This window comes from Hyperolius riggenbachi, chromosome 8 (assembly GCF_040937935.1).
Source record: "Hyperolius riggenbachi isolate aHypRig1 chromosome 8, aHypRig1.pri, whole genome shotgun sequence".
NCBI classification, from domain to species: Eukaryota; Metazoa; Chordata; class Amphibia; order Anura; family Hyperoliidae; genus Hyperolius; species Hyperolius riggenbachi.
Genome location: NC_090653.1, coordinates 127,430,062 through 127,451,956, shown reverse-complemented (window position 1 = coordinate 127,451,956; position 21,895 = coordinate 127,430,062). Strand labels below are relative to the sequence as shown.

The 21,895-nt window shown below is 46.6% G+C and overlaps 1 protein-coding gene across 6 annotated transcripts in view; it reads left to right on the top strand.

The window, feature by feature from the left end:
* IL1RAPL2 (interleukin 1 receptor accessory protein like 2) overlaps positions 1–21,895 on the top strand; it is a 1,439,628-nt gene that overhangs the window by 1,108,616 nt on the left and 309,117 nt on the right. The window lies entirely within an intron of this gene.

The following is a 21,895-nucleotide window of genomic DNA, read 5'->3' as shown; positions in this document are numbered from 1 at the left end:
GTTGATTATCTGCTGACACATTGTTTTTAGTCATTTTACTTTATCCTTATTGTATGTTGGCTTCTTTTCAGTAATGAATAGAACTAGTTGCAGTGAGTTTTGTGGTGCTAGCATTGTATTATATATAAATATAATTACTATCACGTATTTGCAGCGTACCGAGTTAAGACATAGTGACTCAGAACTGCAAAAATATTTGTAAGTGTATAAAGGAACCTAAAAGCCCCCTGCTAAAAAACAAATCTAAAGGTAGCCATACACCTGAAGATTATGGGCAGATTCGACAAAGAGACACATTTATCTCTAATTGAATCTGCCCATATACTGCAGGCCGATTCCCATCCGATTTCAGCATGAAATCTTTAGGAAATCGGCTGAGCCCGCTGCGTCCGCCCTGCAGTTGCCCACCAATATATAAATGTGCCCCCCCTCCCAGTGCGTGCATTTATACATTACCTGTCCTGTAGCAGCCTCCGTGCGGTGTCCATCCATCTCTCTGGGTTCTAACAGCCGCCTACATGCGTACACACCAGCGTGTATGCGGCTATTAGAACCCGGAGAGATGGATGAACACAGCGCAGAGGCTGCTACAGGACGGGTAATGTAGAAATGCCCAAATGGGGGGGCAATTTTTATATGTTATGGCGGCAGCGGCGGGGGTTTCGTCATTGCTCGTTCCGAAATTGGGCGCTGTACCGCCACACATCAGATCAACCAACTTCAGCCTTATATCTTGCAGCATGCGAGGTCAACAATGCGACTAATTTTTGTCCGGAAATTTGTCGCTTTGTCATTCAGGCATGCACTTTGCAGCACCGATTTTCATCCAATTCTAATCTAATAATCAAATTGGATGGTCGATTGGCCACCAAGTCGCCTGATGTATGGCCACATTTAGCTAAATTTTAAAAAAAATGCTTTTTTAAAAACAAAACAACAAAAAAGAAAGAAAGAACAAGAAAAAAAACCTTCATGCTGTAAAGCCCTGATGGTCAGAAAAGTACTCAGAAAGCGCTCGCATTGGGCTCAATTCTGAAAGCATTACCGCATTCGGTAATGCAGAAATACCACTGATTTTACCAAACTTCTAATTCTGGTAGCCTGTTATCACTAGAGTTGGGCCGAACCTCCGATTTTAGGTTCGCGAACTTCTGCGGAAGGTTCGGTTCGCATTAAAGTTCGCGAACCGCAATAGACTTCAATGGGGATGCGAACGTTGAAAAAAAAAATTATGTTGGCCACAAAAGTGATGGAAAAGATGTTTCAAGGGGTCTAACACCTGGAAGGGGGCATGGCGGAGTGGGATACACGCCAAAAGTCCCCGGGAAAAATCTGGATTTGACGCAAAGCAGCGTTTTAAGGGCAGAAATCACATTGAATGCTAAATGACAGGCCTAAAGTGCTTTAAAACATCTTGCATGTGTATACATCAATCAGGTAGTGTAATTAAGGTACTGCTTCACACTGACACACCAAACTAACCGTGAAACGCACCGCAAACAGCTGTTTGTGTAGTGACGGCCGTGCTGGACTGGTGCGCACCATGGCGAGAGTGCAGGTTTTGGTGGCTTTACAGCCCATATGGTCGCCTGGCTGATGTAGCTGAATGACAGAACAGTGACTGTCCAGCTGATCAAATTTGGTCTGACCACAATGAAGCAACGACCTTATTATCTTTTGTGTGCCCCCCGAGACACTCATCTAGGCGCCGGTCATTGCTTCATTGTGATACGCAAGCCCCTTCACCACGGCAAGGTAATGATCACGAAGGGGAATGGGCGCATGTACATGCCTTTTCTTTTGTTGTTGCAGCTGCCCGCAGTGCAGCCAGAAAAATTAGGCAGTCATGTACACGCACCAGAAAAATTATTACAGCAGCCGCTGCTAGCAGCGGCCTAAAAAATTCAGCAATCCGCCTGGAGTCCCGGACCCTGTTGGTGGTGGCAGAGAAGGTAGTCAAGCGGCCTGCAGGCAGACATGCTGTGTGGAGGGACTGAGAGCGACTTAGTCTTCTTGGGGCAGGCCAGGCAGCCAGTCACACGGCGTGCAGGCAGAGATGCTGTGTGTGCGGGGACTGACTTAGTCTTGGGGCGGGCAGCAGCCCTCCGGGATCCATGCCTCATTCATTTTGATAAAGGTGAGGTACTTAACACTTTTGTGACTTAGGTGACTTCTCTTCTCAGTGACAATGCCTCCAGCTGCGCTGAAGGTCCTTTCTGACAGGACGCTTGCGGCAGGGCAGGAGAGAAGTTGGATGGCAAATTGGGACAGCTCTGGCCACAGGTCAAGCCTGTGCACCCAGTAGTTCAAGGGTTCCTCATCGCTGTTCACAGCAGTGTTTACATCCACACTTAAGGCCAGGTAGTCGGCTACCTGCCGTTCCAGGCGTTGGTGGAGGGTGGATCCGGAAGGGCTACGGCGAGGCGTTGGACTAAAAAACGTCTGCATGTCCGACATCACCATGAGATCGCTGGAGCGTCCTGACTTTGACTGCGTGGACACGGGAGGAGGATTAGTGGCAGTGGTACCTTGCTGGCGTTGTGCTGTCACATCACCCTTAAAGGCATTGTAAAGCATAGTTGACAGCTGGTTCTGCATGTGCTGCATCCTTTCCACCTTCAGGTGAGTTGGTAACAGGTGCGCCACTTTGTGCCTGTACCGAGGGTCTAGTAGTGTGGCCACCCAGTACAGCTCATTCCTGTTGAGGTTTTTTATACGGGGGTCCCTCAACAGGCAGGACAGCATAAAAAGACGACATCTGCACAAAGTCGGATCCAGTACCCTCCATCTCCTCTTGCTCTTCCTCAGTGACGTCACGTAAGTCAACCTCCTCCCCCCAGCCGCGAACAATACCACAGGATGGTTGAGCAGCACAAGCCCCCGGCGACGCCTGCTGCGGGTGTTCTCCTGCCGCCGTCCCCTCCTCCTCCCCCAAAGAAACACCTTGCTCATCATCCTCTGAGTCTGACTCATCTTCTGCACACGACTTCTCTTCTTCCTCCTCCTCCCCCCTCTGTGCTGCCGCAGGTGTTGAGGAAACAGCTGGGTCTGATGAAAATTGGTCCCATGCCTGTTCCTGCCGTAACGGTTCCTGGTCACGCTCATCCGCAGCTTCATCCGCCACTCTACGCACAGCACGCTCCAAGAAGTAAGCGTAGGGAATTAAGTCGCTGATGGTGCCCTCACTGCGGCTCACCAGGTTGGTCACCTCCTCAAACGGCCGCATGAGCCTGCATGCATTTTTCATCAGTGTCCAGTTGTCGGGCCAGAACATCCCCATCTTCCCAGACTGTTTCATTCTACTGTAGTTGTAGAGGTAGTGGGTGACGGCTTTCTTCTGTTCTAGCAGGCGGGAGAACATGAGCAGGGTCAAATTCCAGCGAGTCGGGCTATCGCAAATGAGGCGTCTCACCGGCATGTTGTTTTTCCGCTGAATTTCCGCAAAGCGTGCCATGGCTGTGTAAGACCGCCTCAAATGCCCACAGACCTTCCTGGCCTGCTTCAGGACACCTGCTAAGCCAGGGTACTTTGCCACAAATCTTTGAACAACTAGATTCATGACATGTGCCATGCAGGGTATGTGTGTCAGCTTCCCCATATGCAAAGCGGCAAGCAGATTGCTGCCGTTGTCGCACACCACGTTGCCTATCTCCAGGTGGTGCGGGGTCAGCCACTCATCCACCTGTTTCTTAAGAGCAGCCAGGAGAGCTGCTCCAGTGTGACTCTCCGCTTTGAGACAAGACATGTCTAAGATGGCGTGACACCGTCGTACCTGGCATGCAGCATAGGCCCTGCGGAGCTGGGGCTGTGTAGCTGGAGAGGAGAACTGCCACTCAGCCAAGGAGGAGGAGGACAGCGAAGAGCATGTAGCAGGAGGAGAGGAGGTGGAAGGAGGCCTGCCTGCAAGCTGTGGAGGTGTCACAATTTGGTCCGCTGTGCCCTGCTTGCCATCGTTCACCACCAGGTTGACCCAATGGGCTGTGTACGTAATGTAGCGGCCCTGTCCGTGCTTGGCAGACCAGGCATCCGTGGTCAGGTGTACCCTTGACCCAACGCTCTTCGCAAGAGATGACACCACTTGCCTCTCAACTTCACGGTGCAGTTGGGGTATGGCCTTTCTCGAAAAATAAGTGCGGCCTGGCATCTTCCACTGCGGTGTTCCGATGGCCACAAATTTACGGAAGGCCTCAGAGTCCACCAGCCGGTATGGTAACAGCTGGCGAGCTAACAGTTCCGCCACGCCAGCTGTCAGACGCCGGGCAAGGGGGTGACTGGCCGAAATTGGCTTCTTCCGCTCAAACATTTCCTTCACGGACACCTGACTGCTGCTGTGGGCAGAGGAGCAGGAACCGCTCAAGGGCAGAGGCGGAGTGGAGGAGGGTGCCTGTGAAGGTGGAAGGGAGAAAGCGGCAGAAGCAGATGATGCACCTGAAGGAGGAAGAGGAGAAGGAGGGTGACTTTTCTTTTGTGTGCTGCTGCTGCTTTTGCTCAGGTGGCCATCCCATTACTGTTTGTGCCTTTTCTCCAGGTGCCTTCGTAAGGCACTTGTCCCTACGTGAGTGTTGGCCTTTCCATGGCTCAATTTTTGTTGGCAGAGCGAACAGATGGCTTTGCTCCGATCTAAGGCACACACATTAAAAAATTTCCACACCGCTGAGCCACCCTGGGATGTGGGCACTATGGGGACCTCAGCAGCTGATGCTGAAGGGCAAGTTGGCTGGCTGTACATAGGTGGCGATACATGGTGCCGGACACTCCCACCAGCTGTTTCTGACGAAGAGCTGCCCCAGCTTCTTTCAGCAACTTCTCTCCTCCTACTACTCTCTGACTCCCCCTCTGAACTGTCCCCCTCTTCATCTCCTCTATTGGGAACATACAGAGGATCCCTATCATCGTCATCATCATAATCATCCTGCCCAGCTTCGCTTGCCTCAGACAAATCCAAACATGCACTATCAGTAGGTCCTTCATCCTCCTTACACGTTACATCTATAGTGTTGCCGCGTAACTCAGACATATGAGCTGGTGAAAATTCATCTGGCTGTAACAACAATGGCTGTGCATCAGTGATTTCAACACTAAATAATTCTTGCGAAGTGTCAAATGCAGCAGAAGTGGTGCTAGTAGTAGCGCTGGTGGCTGAGCAAGATGAGGTGTTCTGTGTCGCTAAATACTCAACCACGTCCTGACAATCTTGGGAGGTGATGGGACGTGCCTTCTTCCGAGCACTGTACTGTGGGCCAGGTCCACACGAAATTACATTTACACGACCTCGCGCAGACCTGCCGGGTGGCCTTCCTCTGGCTCTGGCACTACCTCTTCCTCTACCTGTTTTGTCCATATCGGGTATGCACGGAGTGGTACATCACACTGCGTGCACTCACGTAGGTAGGTGGGTTCACTTAACTGCACAGGTATGCGCACTGATGCGGTGGGTTCACTGAACAGAACAGGTATACAGTGGCGGGTTCACAGAACAGGTATGCAGTGGCAGGTTCACTGAACAGAACAGGTATGCAGTGGCGGGTTCACTGAACAGGTATACAGTGGCGTGTTCACTGAACAGAACAGGTATACAGTGGCGGGTCCACTGAACAGAACAGGTATGCAGTGGCGGGTTCACTGAACAGGTATACAGTGGCGTGTTCACTGAACAGAACAGGTATACAGTGGCAGGTTCACTGAACACAACAGGTATGCAGTGGCGGGTTCACAGAACAGGTATGCAGTGGCAGGTTCACTGAACAGAACAGGTATGCAGTGGCGGGTTCACTGAACAGGTATACAGTGGCGGGTTCACTGAACAGAACAGGTATACAGTGGCAGGTTCACTGAACACAACAGGTATGCAGTGGCGGGTTCACTGAACAGTACAGGTATACAGTGGCGGGTTCACAGAACAGGTATACAGTGGCAGGTTCACTGAACACAACAGGTATGCAGTGGCGGGTTCACTGAACAGTACAGGTATACAGTGACGGGTTCACTGAACAGTACAGGTATACAGTGGCGGGTTCACAGTACAGGTATGCAGTGGCAGGTTCACTGAACAGAACAGGTATGCAGTGGCGGGTTCACTGAACACAACAGGTATGCAGTGGCGGGTTTACTGAACAGTACAGGTATGCAGTGGCAGGTTCACTGAACAGTACAGGTATACAGTGGCGGGTTCACTGAACACAACAGGTATGCAGTGGCGGGTTCACTGAACAGAACCGGTATACAGTAGCGGGTCCACTGAACACAACAGGTATGCAGTGGCGGGTTCACTGAACAGAACCGGTATACAGTAGCGGGTCCACTGAACAGAACAGGTATGCAGTGGCGGGTTCACTGAACAGTACAGGTATACAGTGGCGGGTTCACTGAACAGAACAGGTATACAGTAGCGGGTCCACTGAACAGAACAGGTATGCAGTGGCGGGTTCACTGAACAGTACAGGTATACAGTGGCGGGTTCACAGAACAGGTATGCAGTGGCAGGTTCACTGAACAGAACAGGTATGCAGTGGCGGGTTCACTGAACAGGTATACAGTGGCGTGTTCACTGAACAGAACAGGTATACAGTGGCGGGTCCACTGAACAGAACAGGTATGCAGTGGCGGGTTCACAGAACAGGTATGCAGTGGCAGGTTCACTGAACACAACAGGTATGCAGTGGCGGGTTCACTGAACAGGTATACAGTGGCGGGTCCACTGAACAGAACAGGTATGCAGTGGCAGGTTCACTGAACACAACAGGTATGCAGTGGTGGGTTCACAGAACAGGTATGCAGTGGTGGGTTCACAGAACAGGTATGCAGTGGTGGGTTCACAGAACAGGTATGCAGTGGTGGGTTCACAGAACAGGTATGCAGTGGTGGGTTCACAGAACAGGTATGCAGTGGCAGGTTCACTGAACAGGTATGCAGTGGTGGGTTCACAGAACAGGTATGCAGTGTTGGGTTCACAGAACAGGTATGCAGTGTTGGGTTCACAGAACAGGTATGCAGTGGTGGGTTCACAGTACAGGTATGCAGTGGTGGGTTCACAGAACAGGTATGCAGTGTTGGGTTCACAGGACAGGTATGCAGTGTTGGGTTCACAGAACAGGTATGCAGCCAGGAACAAGCTAAGCCTAACTAATCTTTCCCTATGAGAGACAGTCTGCAGCAGCTCGCCCTACTCTCACTAATGCAGGCACACGAGTGACCGTAATGGCCGCCGCTGTCTGCCTTATATAAGGGGGGTGGGGCTCCAGGGGCTAGTGTAGCCTAATTGGCTACACTGGGCCTGCTGACTGTGATGTAGAGGGTCAAAGTTGACCCTCCATGTGCATTATGGGGCGAACCGCAAAGGTTCGCCTGCGGGATGCGAACGCGAACCACGGAAGTTCGCATGGAACCGTTCGCAGGCGAACCGTTCGGCCCAACTCTAGTTATCACATGTAAAAGTGAAGTTCCCGAGCAGTGAGCTAAATTACCGACTTATGAGGTAAAATCCTCCTTAAAAGTCAGTAAATGTGAATTCTGAAAGATAAGAGCGTTTGGTAGAACAAGCAAAAGTAGTTGCTTTTTTAGATCAGCTCTTACCTGCTGGTAACTTCACTCATCCATGTGATAAGCAGTGTGGCTAGTGGGAGTAAGGAGGGTGAGAGAGTTTTCTTGTGTGGTTACTGGCTGATAAGGCTGCGCTGGGGGTGGAGGCATGGCTGCTTGAAAGCAGTCTCCTGCTGGGCGCTTTCACTGTGGTGTGTCATTACACCCTTGCCCGCTATGTGCTCCAGCTGATCCTCCCTGCTTCTGGCTGATCTTCCTGATAGGACTCAGAGACCGCTTAGCACGGAGGGGGATGGTGGAAGCCGGCTACTGCACAAAGCTCCTGCTGCGTGACAGCACAGCACAGCCCTTGTACTCAGCCCCGATGCCGTCTGCCTGCACATCAGCCTTGATCAGTGAGCTGAGGAAGGCAACCCGGAAAATTACCTCACTAGTAGAACGTTTTAAGAATACAGAGGAAGAATCAGAAATACCAAATGTGGTATATCTCCTCATGTTTGTTGTTTTAACGAGTTGAGCCCATTGAGCCCAGAATTGAGCCCATTGTGTCTACAGCCTTAAAGTGCTTTTTCTCCTATAGGATGGAAAGAGCATAGGTTTGTCTTGGATGAGTCATCAGTTTCAGAGTATATCTGAGAAGGGGCTTCATCCATCACCTGGGGCTTCTTCCATCCCCCTGTAGTCTGTCAGCTTCCCCTGTGTCCTCCCAGCCTGATCTGTTGTGCTGCTATTAGACAAGTTAATGTTCTAACCTGGCTGAGTCTCAAGCTATTCCGCATGTGCTTTCCCAGCTCCGTGCCTCCTAGATCATGCTCCTGGGGCCAGTAGCCTTCTGTGCATTTGCAGTTCATACAGACTTGTATTTACACATGCAAATACAGTAGCACAACTGAGGAGGCTTGCAGCCTGGAAAAGCACAGACTTGGGTTGCAGACTTTAATTTGGCTGCAGCAGCACAATGGATTGCAAGGGGGGACACCGACAGAGCTGAAAGACTACAGGGGGCTGGAGGAAACCCCAGGTAAGTAAAAATCCTCTTGTCACCCCCCCCCCCCCCCCCATTCAGGTTTACTTTAAACACCTCCAGGATTAGAGCTACCTTAATTGAATGTGGCAGCATAATAGAAGGTCCTCGCTCCAAAGGTCTTAAGGTGGTCTTTGAGGGAGGGACTTATTTGTTAGATCCTGTTGATCTGAGGTAGTAGGAAGTGTGGTTCAATCCTTCAGGTATCCAAGCCCTTTTGTAAATTGTGTAGGGATTTGAATGTTGGTCCATTTTATGGAGTGAGCAAAAAAAAATCAGTGTTATTTGGCAATGGCAGGGTTGGTTTGTTAGCAATAAGGTAGAAGTACTCTATACTAACTCCATATGGTCCAGATCCTTATTTGGAAGGCTTATCTGTATAGGGCATTGCAATAGTCCAGCCATGATTTGATGTGATGTTCCTTAGGTGAAAGTAGGAATATCACACAACAGCCATGATTCGATTACTGAAGTTTAATTGCCCATCCAATAGTACTCTGCACACAAGGCCAGAGCTATTTAAATCTGAGCTTCTTATTCTCAATGGTGGTGATTGAGACAGAAACTATTTGCAAGTACCGTATATACTCGCATATAAGCCGACCCGTGTATAAACCGAGGTACCCACCTTTCCCTCAGAAACCAGGAAAAAGTTATTGACTCGTGTATAAGCCCCCTCCCCAATAGAGCCCCCTCCACAGTAGCCAGATGTTCCCCTAGTACAAGTCAGCCCCTCTCCCAATAGCTGAATGTGCCCCAGGATCATACAGCTGTGTCTCAAGAAGCCACTAGAGGGCGTCATAGATATGAGGCACAGCGATTGCCACACAGGAAGAATCCCCGATCATTGCACCGCTGACACGTTGCTTGCACACTCTGCTCCACAAGCCAGGGGACACAGCTAGTCTTGAGCAGCGCACTCTGCACACCATGTTGCAGGGGATGGAGGGTACAGACACAGCAGGGAGCCAGCTAGTGAGAGCATGATTACTAGTGCGCAATCCTTACGCTCATCTGCCATTAACAAAACCTGTTCCACTATATGTTTTGCTCCACGGACTCACATATAAGCCAAGGGGGTAACGTTTCAGCACATTTTTTATGCTGAAAAATTAGGCTTATACTCGAGTATATACAGTACTTACCTAAATATGGGAAATAAGAGTGACTCCCATGATGCATCTTTTATGAATTAGTGAATTAGTATATACCTAAAGAGTAAGGCATACATCCAGAGCTAAGAACAGAGAAAATTTACTGGCATTGCAGTTAGCACAAAAGGAGGTGAGAAGGGGTGAAGGCTGCATCCGTTGTATTCCTAAGCAGGCTTTGACCTGAGCTGAAGTAGTCATTTGGCAGTGAAGAGAGAGAGGTCGGCACTGCTGATGTAAACTTAATTCATAGATGGTGCAGATTACAAATGTAACAAACATGCACATACTGGACAATCAGCAATCCAAACAATGCGGGAGGGTGCAGGGTACAAAAGCCTTACGCCCGTTACGTGCTTTGTGTGCTTCTACAAAGGGTTTTACATTATGGGCTTGATTCAGTAAACGGTGCTAACCCAGTTAGCAAGCCTAAAGACTTTGGGCGTGATAACTAGGGTGCTAACTGGGTCAGCACTGTTTACTAAATTTACATCGCGCGCAAAGTCCCACACTGAAAACTTTGTGTGCCCACAGCGTGGTGTGCGCGAAATGTCGCATCGCGGTGCGACGAAAACGGTGCGTTGATGCGCCTATAAGGTCGCATTGCGTGCGACTTTAACGTCACTTGGTGCGACATTAAGGTCGCACCCAATGCAACCTTATAGGCGCATCGGGTGCGCTGTTTTCGCGGTGCGCACGCAAAGTTTTGCGTGCAGGACTGTGCGCGCGATGTGAATTTAGTAAAGGGTGCTAACCCAGTTAGCACCCTAGTTATCACGCCTAAAGTCTTTAGATGTGAATTTATCATGCCTAAACTAACTTTAGGCATGATATAGGGCTTTTCACAGGCGTGCTAACACTTAGCACGGTTTACTGAATCGAGCCCTATGCCTTCTTGCTCATGTAAAGCTGAATAATTGCAAATAGCTTTTGTTTTAAAAAGGCAAAGTTATATTTGTAATAAAGGGCTTTTAGGTTTCTTTGCAGTGGCATACCTATTAAAAAGTTGGATAGCTCTCTATTTGCCATTGCTTTTACCGATCACAGACCACCATTATTGTCAGTATAATTGAAATGTCCTGTTCCTAATAATGGAATTAAATTTTTGCCCACAAAATGCATGTTTCCTGCGTCAAGTCAATGGGAGTGCAACAAAATTGCATATCAAAGGCGTGCTATGGGATTTTGGGGGAAATATATCCGTATTTATTATTGTTTCTCATATACAATTGCAGTTGTACCGTGAAACATGACTGATCCAATGAGAAATTGTGCCACAACGCATGGAAAATTGTATGATGTAAGCAAAGAGTTGTAATCGCATCACGGTGCGTTTGCAATCATAATCACTATTTTTGATGGAAAAAGAACAAAGTTTATCAGTAGAAACTACGTCCAGGAACCATGCGCGCTACCGCGCACTCCCAGCCCGCGGTTCGTTAGCCAGGCAATCAGTGAATCGGGCTATGGAGCCCGATCACTGATTCCTCTCCCCCGCTGAAAAAGTTACAGCATCTCTTGGAAGCTACGCCTTTTCTGGCTGTTACCTCCCCCATGCGTCGCTCTAAGCGTGTGTTACGCTTAGGGTGACATCATGTAAACAAACTCATGGCCGCCATCTTGTGGCCAAAAAGTAATACTACAACTAAAAGTTAAAAAAAAATGAAAATCAACACACATTTACATTATAAACATATTGTTTACCTCCCACCCTCCCAAAACTACCCAAATAAAATTTTTAATATAAAAAAAAAAACCATTACAATAAAAAAAAAAGTAAATATTTACCTAAGGGTCTAAACTTTTTAAATATCAATGTAAAGATGAAATATTTCTATATTTTTATTATTTTAAACTTGTAAATCGTGATAGATGCAAAACGGAAAAAATGCACCTTTATTTCCAAATAAAATATTGTTGCCATACATTGTGATAGGGACATAATTTTAATGGTGTAATAACCGGGACATATGGGCAAATACAATACGTGAGTTTTAACCACTTCTATACCATGAAATTTTGTGCTGATCTGTGCTGCGTGGGCTCTCCAGCCCACAGCACAGATCAGGTTGCAGCCAGGCCGATCAGACTTCCCCCCTTTTTTCCCCACTAGGGGGATGTCCTGCTGGGGGGGTCTGATCGCCGCCGGCTGCTTGCGCTTGCGGGGGGGGGGGGCTCTTCAAAGCCCCCCTCCGCAGTGCTTCCTGGCCTCCTTCCCTCCCTCTCCCTCCCCCTGTGAGCGGCGCAGGACGGATTTCCGTCCTGCGCCTGATGGGATAGGCTTTAGCCTATCAGATGCCGGCGATCCCCGGCCAATCAGAGGCCGGGGATCACCGATCTCCTCTACGGCGCTGCTGCGCAGCAGCGCGTTTACATGTAAACACCGGGGAAGATCATTTACCCTGCAAGACGCCCTCCGTGAACTGACATGGAACGTTTCCATGGAATACACTTCAGGATTCAGGGGCGTACATATACGCACCGAGAATCCGGAAGTGGTTAATTATGGAGGCATGTATTATTTTAAAACTATAATGGCTGAAAACTGAGAAATAATCTATTTTTTCCGTTTTTTATTATTCTTCCTGTTAAAATGCATTTACAGTAAAGTGGCTCTTAGCAAAATGTACCACCCAAAGAAAGCCTAATTGGTGGCGGAAAAAACAAGATGTAGATCAGTTCATTGTGATAAGTAGTGATAAAGTTATAGGCTAATGAATGGGAGGTGAACATTTCTCAAGTGAAAACGACGGACCGCGAATGGGTTAAGTCAGAGGTTGGGTTTACTTCCCTTCATCATATATCTGCTGAATGTTATGATGGCAGAAATGTTTCAACCAACAAAAGCAGGGAAATAATGCTCTATGAAAGGAAAGGAGATGAGGCTGCAGAGTGCTTGCCAATTCCAGATGGGCATGACTTAATATCTTGTCTTTTACCAATCAATATGTTTTCACTAAAATACACTAAAATAGGTTGATGAAAGAAAAAACATGTCAACTGAACAGTGCAGGGAGACATTTTCATTATACACCAATATAAATGTACCTGCTTTAGGTTCCTTGGCAGTGGCATAACTATTGAAAAAAATGATAGCATTCCATTTGCTATGGCTCTTTATTTCTCCGAGGAATATAAACTCCAAGAGTAATTAGCGCAGCGGAAAAGATCATCAGGTCACCTTTGTCATGACTAGACCTCCTTCACACTACTAGAATGAAGATGAGGGCCAGGAGGATTTTGAATGACCCCTCCCACCCAAGCAGTCACTTCTTCAAGCTTCTACTATTGTGTCACCGATTAAGAACCATCCCCTCCAGCACCACCATCCACAGGAGTACCTTCTTCCAGAGCAGCAGCATCGACCAGGTAACCCAGGCAAGTGGTTTGGGTCTAGTGGGTGTCAAGGGGTTCGCCTGTCACCTTCTTTGACCTCTCTTCACTTCAGCTTACTGAAAGGACCACAAGGGGGCCTCAAATCTACTACTTTGCCTAGGGCCCCATTACATCTTAAAGTGGATCCAAGATGAAAAACGAACTATAACAAGTAACTTGTCTATATATCTTAAGTTTAGACGGTTTACACAGCAAACCTAGCTGCAAACAGCTTCAACAGTGTATGATTATTTCTTACTGTGATATGAGAGCAGCCATATTCTGCTTGTCATCAATACACACAGGCAAGCTGCTCTGCATCTCCGCCCCTCAGCCTGTGAAAACTCCACTCCGCTCTCCTCCCCTCTCCTCCCCTCTCTGCCCCTCTCTGCCCCTCTCTGCCCCCTTGCCTTTGAAATCTCTGGCTGGTAACACCTCCTTCTTCGGAAAAAAAACCTCCTCCATCCCAGGCAGAGCTCCCATGAGCACTTGCTACATGGGACTCAGAATGCCAAGGCGCTGGAGGAGCTGTGGGCAAGGCTTGTTTAGTTTATAGGGTATTGGGGTACTAAAAAAAAAAGTATTTTACTTGAGGAATGCCCTATAAACTACATATGCAAGTGACACAATTATGCAATAAGTAAAAGTTTGCAAATGCTGCAATGCAGGGAGAGGTGGGTGCCTGATCTCCTTGCTGCGGCCACCTTGCTCTCTGTGCATGTTGGAGTTGTGGTGGGAGGCTACGGACTTGAGCAGTATTGGAGACAGAGGGGAAGAGGAAGCTTCTGCACTGGAGATGAGCATAGAAGTGAGTGACACTGATGGCTGCTGCGGTGTGGAGGTGAGGGGGGGGGGGGGGGAGTGGGAAAGGCGGGTATTAAGGGAGTCATCTGGGCTACCTATACTGGAGAATGAGGGGAAGGGGTCATCAGGCTACCTATATTAGAGGGAAAGAGGGGAAGGGTCATCCGGCTACCTATACTGGGGGGCATCAGGCTACCTATACTAGAGGGAAGGGGGAGGACTCATCTGGCTACCTGTACTGGAGGGAAGGGGGAGGGGTAATCTCGCTACCTATACTGAAGGGGGGGCGGCTGGTCACATTGGCCTTGGGCGGTAAAGAGTACAAATCCGGCTCTGATCGTGAGGCACCCAACTGCTAAGGCACCGATGTGAACGTGCCATTACAATTAACAGCAAGATTCCCAATATCCAGCACAGGCAAGGACTGCCAGTTGTGTGTGCTTGCTGGTTGCTTGGCCAAAAATAGCACAAACCTCCCCGGTGCAGAGAAGAAACTACTTACTGATCCTCCGGGCACCGTCTTCAATACTTCCTGTAGCTCCCACTGGCTTTCCGGTATCCTCTGTGAACAAGTCCTTCATACCATGCAACCGGATGTTGGTCACAAGACATGCTGGGACTCATGCATAGACGCAAGGAAGCCGCTGGGAGCTACAGGAATTGTTGAAAGCGGCGCCCACAGTATTGCTAAGTTGCTTCTGCTGCTGCAAAGCTTTGCATATTGCTAAAATGTCCCCATTATTCCCTTCAAGCATGTCGGTTAGTTGAGACTTCCAGTTGCCTGAGTTCCCGATAATGAGGGTCTTGCTGTATTTGCATTGTGTTAGCTATGTAATAATATTGTCAGATACAATGTGTCACTATGAACGTAGCCTCAATCAAGTTTCATAAGAAGAAAAGGAAGAAGAAACACATTTTATAAATGGATATCAGATGTCCATTGAAGCCCGTGAGGCCCCTTTTTACACTTGTTCTATTCCCTTGCAGTGTGATTGTTATAAGATCGCAACGGCCCCAAAAAGTCACACAGTAGCGTTAACATGCTGTACTGTGAGACATACTTTCCAATGAAAGCATGCCTCACTTCGGGGGTTCACCGCATTCAGTTCACTGTTACACTTGCAATGTTAAGTCAGGACCCGTCGCACCATGCTGCACCGCAAGAGATATTTGCTTAGGGCCCGTTTCCACAACAAATTCTGACCACAATCACTTATGGGTCATTCTCCATGCGTTGTGACCTGATTTTTCATGCAATCATAGTTTAGGGCTGCTTTATACTGAAAATCGCAAAAAAAGTATGATTTTATAATGCGATTTTAGCATGGAGAAAAGCAAAAAAAAAAAAAAATGCCACATGCAGGACATTTGCCATCTGACATAGCCGGATCGAAATGACATAAAGAAGTTTCTGTGATTTTTTTTTTCCTGCAATTTGATCCAATAATGGATCAAAAACACAGAAAATTGCTTCTTGGATAAAACCACCCTAAATCGCTTTGCAATTCTCAGACAATAGGCGGAGGGATTTGATGTCACATAGTAAAATCAAAAGGAAAATTGCATAGTACTGCATGTGCTATGGGATTTTCGTGCACCCCCATTGACTTAACTTAAATGCAGGAAAATTACAGCATGCAGTATGTTTGTATGCCTGTGAAAATTAAATTGCGTCAAATTGCCATTGTGGGAACAGTCCAACACGATTAAATCTAATCTCTGTGTCCTGCTATTGGCAAAGTGTGGCAAAACTCGACCAATCTGATTCTAGGATTGAGATGGCGTTAGTAGGAAAAAGCTCTTAGGCCCAGTGCACACTGGGTGGATCCGCCGGCCGCATCTGCTTGAAAACCCGCGTGGCTAATGTATCTCTATGGGCTGGTGCACACCGGCGGTTTGAGGTTTTTAGCAAGCCGCAAACGTGCCTCTTGCTGCACGTTTGAGGTTTGCTTAAAACCGCTCGGTGTGCACCCGGCAAATATTGGCTCTCTGCTCCCAAAACCGCTAGCGTTTTGATGATCTGCTAGCGGTTTTGGTGTGCACTGGGCCTTACTCTTTTTCCTGCATGATTAGGACAGGTGTAACCCAGGACGTTTTAAAGTAAAATAATAATAATGATGATAAACTTTTTTCAGCACAGTTGCCTCTGCTTTGTGTAGACCAGTCATGAGGCAGATCATGAGGCAGAGGCGGGGGAGCAATGTGTGACAACAGCATGGGAAGACATCGCTGTGGGTCTCATGTGCTTTTCTTACGTGGCATTAAAAATGCTAAAACAAAAAAAATCATAATAAATATGTATTCCAAGGTGATCTTCACAGCCTCTAATGTGCTGGCCGTAGATTAGATATTTCTATTATTATGGGCTTTCAGCTAATTAAATAGCTTCAGATTGGCTCCATAACAGTATTTGAAAGTGCTTAAGAATCATATTAATTTGTTCATTAAACACCATTACATTTTTGCATGTGTAAGAATATACTGAGGGAAGGTTTATTCAATTCCTTTTCTCATACGGTGCTGACTGTCTGGCAATTCTGTTTTCTTTCTGTAGAAATTCCGTGGCATGAACTCAAGTCATTCACTGTTTTTATACTTAAGGTAAGTCTGAAGCGAAAAGAAATTAAAAAATAACAGATACTCACCTAAGACGAGGAAAGGCTCTGGGCCCTATAAAGCCCTCATATTTGTCTCCTCGTCCCGTTGTTCCTGCTCTGGCTCCCCTGCTGGCAGTCTCCGGTCCATCAGTTGGAGACTGCTCTCTTCCACTGCGGGTGGTCTTCGGAAATCTCTGGAAGCACTCAGGCTCTTAAAGGCGTGTCGCTCCATACTGTGCATGCGCGAGTGCCCTCTTTTGTACACTCGTGCGTATGCGGTACAGAGCCACCCATCTTCTGGAGCACTCGGAAAACGAGGAGAGGAACTAGAAGGCTCTATAGGACCCAGCAACCTTCCCTCTCCTTAGGCGATTATCTGTTGTTTAATTTTTGCTTCAGACTTGCTTTAACTCACCTGCTCCTGGAAGAATCTTATTGTATACCACTAATGAGTTTTCAAAGCCAAACATCTAAATCTTCTTTGTTAAAAAAACTGTTGTGAAAAATGTGAATTTTCAAATGTATACAAAAGAGATGCACATTTGTCACAGAGTAAAATGCACTATACATTTCTCCCATGTCGGTGGCACTTACAGTAGGTAGTAAAAAGGATGTAGACAGGCTGTTCTTGGCAGATTTACGGCTATGCTATACTCTATCTACTTTTCAAGGTATGAGTGTACTTAAAGAGAACCTGAGATGAATAAGGAAAGAAAATTCATACCTGGGGCTTCCTCCAGCCCACTTCATCTTGATTGCTCCCCCGCCGTTTTCTTCCGCCTCCTGGATCCTCCGCTATATCTCCCAGTCACTTTGGGAGTCGAGCTCACTGCGCATGCGCGGCTTCTGCCATTGGGAACGTTCTGTCCAGGACGCTCCCGGCCGCCGGGGCACAACGGGGGAAGCAGACTGCCACACTGCGCCGACTGCCCGAAGTTACCGGGAGCTATAACGGACTATCCAGGAGGCAGAAGGGAATGGCGGTTGAGCAATCTAGCTTAAGTGGGTTGGAGGAAACCCCAGGTATACAGTATATGATTATTTTTTTCTTATTCATCTCAAGAACACTTTAAAGAGAAACTCCAACCAAGAATTGACCTTTATCCCAATCAGTAGCTGACACCCCCTTTTACATGAGAAATCTATTCCTTTTCACAAACAGACCATCAGGGGGCGCTGTATGGCTGATATTGTGGTGAAACCCCTCCCACAAAGAAATTCTGAGTACGTACTCTTGGCAGTTTCCTGTCTGTGAACCTTCCTGCATTGTGGAAAATGGCTGTTTACAACCGCCAAAAAAACATGCAGCAGCTTCATCACCTGCCAACAGTAAAAATGTTACCATGTGATAAATGTCAGAATGTAAATCAGGGAGAGGAAAGATTTTACAATGGGCAAACACTGACTAAATCATTTATACATAATTATTGTAAAAATGAAGAACTTTTTTTATTACATTATTTGCACTGGAGTTCCTCTTTAAAGGGAGCCCAAGAACAGCTGCCAGGTGGTAAATTCACTGCCTTGTCAGCTGCCTGTATGAAAGAGACCTAAGTGCAGTCAAACAGTTTTAAAATGTGTAATCCACTAACTATATTCTAATGAGACCCAAGCAAGGTTTACAGTACTAATTGCAGCCCCCAAAGTCAGTATAGTAATTCTGGCAGTAAAACGGCAAGAATAAAAATATAATAAATATGCAATACACTGAATCCCACTGGGGGGGTACATACTGTCCTCCCTATATAAAAGTTTTATATCAAAAGTGCCTGTGTGGATGTACTGAATATGAATGCATATATTTCCTTAACATACACATGAACAATTCAAAGGTCATCAAAATTCATGTCTCATATCTGTATAATTTATAGTGGCATGAGTAAATGAACTTCAAGTGCTGAGATGAGGGTAGATGTGCATTGGACCAAATGGTGACCTGTTCACCAAGAAAAGTTATATTGTGTGTGGAATACAGAATAATGTGGGCATCATGATACTTTTCTATAACTTAAAGTGTATCTGAGATGAGTAAAGAATCGATACTTACCTGGGGCTTCTTCCAGCTTCATGTACTGTGTTGCCTCCCTCGCCATCCTTCCTAGTGGCTCTGTTCCTCTGCAATAGCCCCCCCCCCCCCCGTAATAGAGCTTCAGTCGCGCCAGTCGGGGCACCATGCGCATGTGCAGCCCAGTCCACCCGCACACCCGTCGTGCTCCTATCAGGGGGAGAGCTCTGTGTCTGAACAGTACTATCTGCTACATGAAGACAACTTCGTATCTCTGAAACCTTGTAACTTAAGTCATTTGTAAGTCGGGGACTGCCTGTATAACACAGTACAATACAATATTATACAATCATATTTTTATTCTATATCTATTTATAGATACTATGCTGCTAAATAGCTGTTTATTTTTATGGATATCATTTGAACGTTTCAGTGCAGTGGTATTGCATGTCTTGAAAATATCTCTTCTGTCTCCTTGAAATACTCATGTACAAATTATATGTGAAAAGAAGAACCGAGAGCCAAAATATAGTGTAGTAGGTTATGATAATGGGAAAATAAAGCAGAGTACAATAATATACTCACAAACACGGGTTACCTCCAGGTAACCACTATATAAGCAGGTGGGGAGATTAGCCTGTCCCCACTCAGGATTAAGAAGTCGCTCTCTGTAGATAAGAAGAAATGGGGTATCCCCCTCCACCAAGGGTGGATATTCAATATGACAAAGACAGAGGCGCCAAAAGAATAAAAGCAATACTTAAAAGGTTTAAAAATTGCTGAGGAGGCAGTGGTGGACTTACCTCCAGCAGGCAGACACAACAAGCTGTGTATTTAGAACAAATTAAATTTATTGGTACACTCCGGGGGTAGTCGCAACGCGTTTCGCAGGCAAAAGCCCGCTTCCTCAGGCAATAGTGGACGGAGTACACAACAGCATTAGGTCCGGGTAACACCTGGCGCCAGGTGTTACCCGGACCTAATGCTGTTGTGTACTCCGTCCACTATTGCCTGAGGAAGCGGGCTTTTGCCTGCGAAACGCGTTGCGACTACCCCCGGAGTGTACCAATAAATTTAATTTGTTCTAAATACACAGCTTGTTGTGTCTGCCTGCTGGAGGTAAGTCCACCACTGCCTCCTCAGCAATTTTTAAACCTTTTAAGTATTGCTTTTATTCTTTTGGAGCCTCTGTCTTTGTCATCATGTACAAATTGCACTTTATTTCAGTGACAAAACTAGCATAATATGAACTTTGACTAAAAAATAAAATGGATCCTTGAATACAGCAATGTATGACTTTTAGTATTTCATCTATTTTTTATTACTGATGCATAAACTGTACATTTGCCATCAGAAGCCTGACATTATGGCACTGACCTCTGGTCACATATTTCTCCTGCAGAGTCTACTACACTGACAACTCTGTGATTTCATCTCATTATCATCTGATTTTTTTTTCACCTTCAATGACAAAAATAGTCAAATATATCACCATGTCCTTAAAGAAAGCCGACCATAACTGGTCCTGTGCAGGGCTGTAAAATTGCTGTAGCTATAAAGACATAAGTGTGGTTTATACAACATCTTTTTAAATGCTTGGAAAGGAGTATACATTTGTATTTGCATGTGGAAGGGCTTTTCTGGCATCCAACCTGAAGTGTAAGTTTAAAGGGAACCTAGCACCACTTTTTTTTCTTGGTTTCTAAGAGCTATGAGCTGCGATGTTTCCACCTCCCCTTCTAGCTGCCCATTATTTATCCAGGAGAAGGAGTGAAGATTGCATTTGTGACTTCTCTAAACTCTTAGAAGCACAGTGTACAATCTAACCACGCATGCACGCACGCACGCACGCACGCACGCACACACACACACACACACACACACACACACACACACTTTTGTTTGCTCTCTGCTAATGTGTGCAATACAATATTTACATCAGTCCTTATCTGCATGAAACTTCTGCAGTGGAGCAGGACTCAGGGTGATACAATCTTCTGCGAAACTTTTAAATGCAAAAAGAAGTAGTAAAATTGAAGTTTGTTTTTACTGAGCTACATTGTGGACATGCATATTAAATGTGCTTTTGAGATGATCTGGGTGCTAAAAATGGTGCTTGGTTCACTTTTAAGCTTGGGCAGCAGAACTCAGAGTAGAATGAAGAAAACTGTCCCCCAATCAAGAAAACCGCCAAAGCATTTTCCTGCCCTTCCAAAAGCTTCTAAGAGATTGCATCAAACGTGAGAGGGAGGTGTTTCTTACAGTCGGCCAGTAGGTGTGGCCTGAGAGGTGTTGCATTTGTGTCTGTGCTATACAAACCAGCCTATCACCCTCTACAGAAAGGGTGCAATGAGAAAAAGTTGAGTGTCAGCCACAGTATTAATAATGCCGGCAACAGTGTCAGTGAACAGCAGCTCAAGTTATACTAAAGCTTTTTTGAGGCTCATCTTATTATATACTGGTAGAAAAATGAAATTCCTCATGCCGGAGTCATTATTGCATGACTATGCCAGTGTCAATCACAAGCATGCTCAAGGCAGGATTTATACTTTTTCTGTCCCACATTCCTTGTTGCTCCCTATCTATGTGCAACAGCACCATTCCCATTCCATGTGTAGCTGCCTCCTCTGTGTGAAGCTGAAGCATAATTGTACAGCAATCCCTCTCTATTATGTTCATTACTTTCAGCAGCATCTCTTCTCTGCTATAAGTTGCTATATAAGGCCCCACTGAAACCTTTGAATGTATTGCAGCTCAACTGTCAGCAGAAGTAAACATCAACATATTGCTCATATACCGCCCCCCAAAAAATGGTCCAGCCTTTCTTAAGGAAATATCTGAACTCTTATCCTGCGTAACAGTGGAACACCCTAGATGGATCATCCTGGGAGACTTCAATGCATGGGTGGATGATCACGACTCCCAGCTAGGAAGTGAACTACTTCTCATAATGAGTGAACTGGGTCTCTCTCAGGCTGTCAACCTCCCCACCCACAAGAAAGGGCACACCCTGGATCTTATATTTCATTCCGGACTTTTAATATCACACATGGATATAAACCCAGTGGTATGGTCAGACCACCACACCATTCACTTCTCTCTGACAGCACCAGCGATAAAAAACAGAGGGAAAGAACTCATAAAATACTGTTCACTGAAAGATGTCTCACCCCAGCACGTTCAGAATATCCTCAACTTCGACGCATTAACCAATCATTGCGCAGACCCAGACTCCATGGTCCTGATATACAACCATGCAGTGTCATCTGCCTATGACGCCCTCGCCCCAGTTCGCATCAAACGATCTACACCACTTCACCATGCACGGTGGTTTGACAGCTCACTAAAGGACCTAAAGAAAGAAGTGCGCAGACTAGAAAGGAAGTGGCGAAAATCTCAG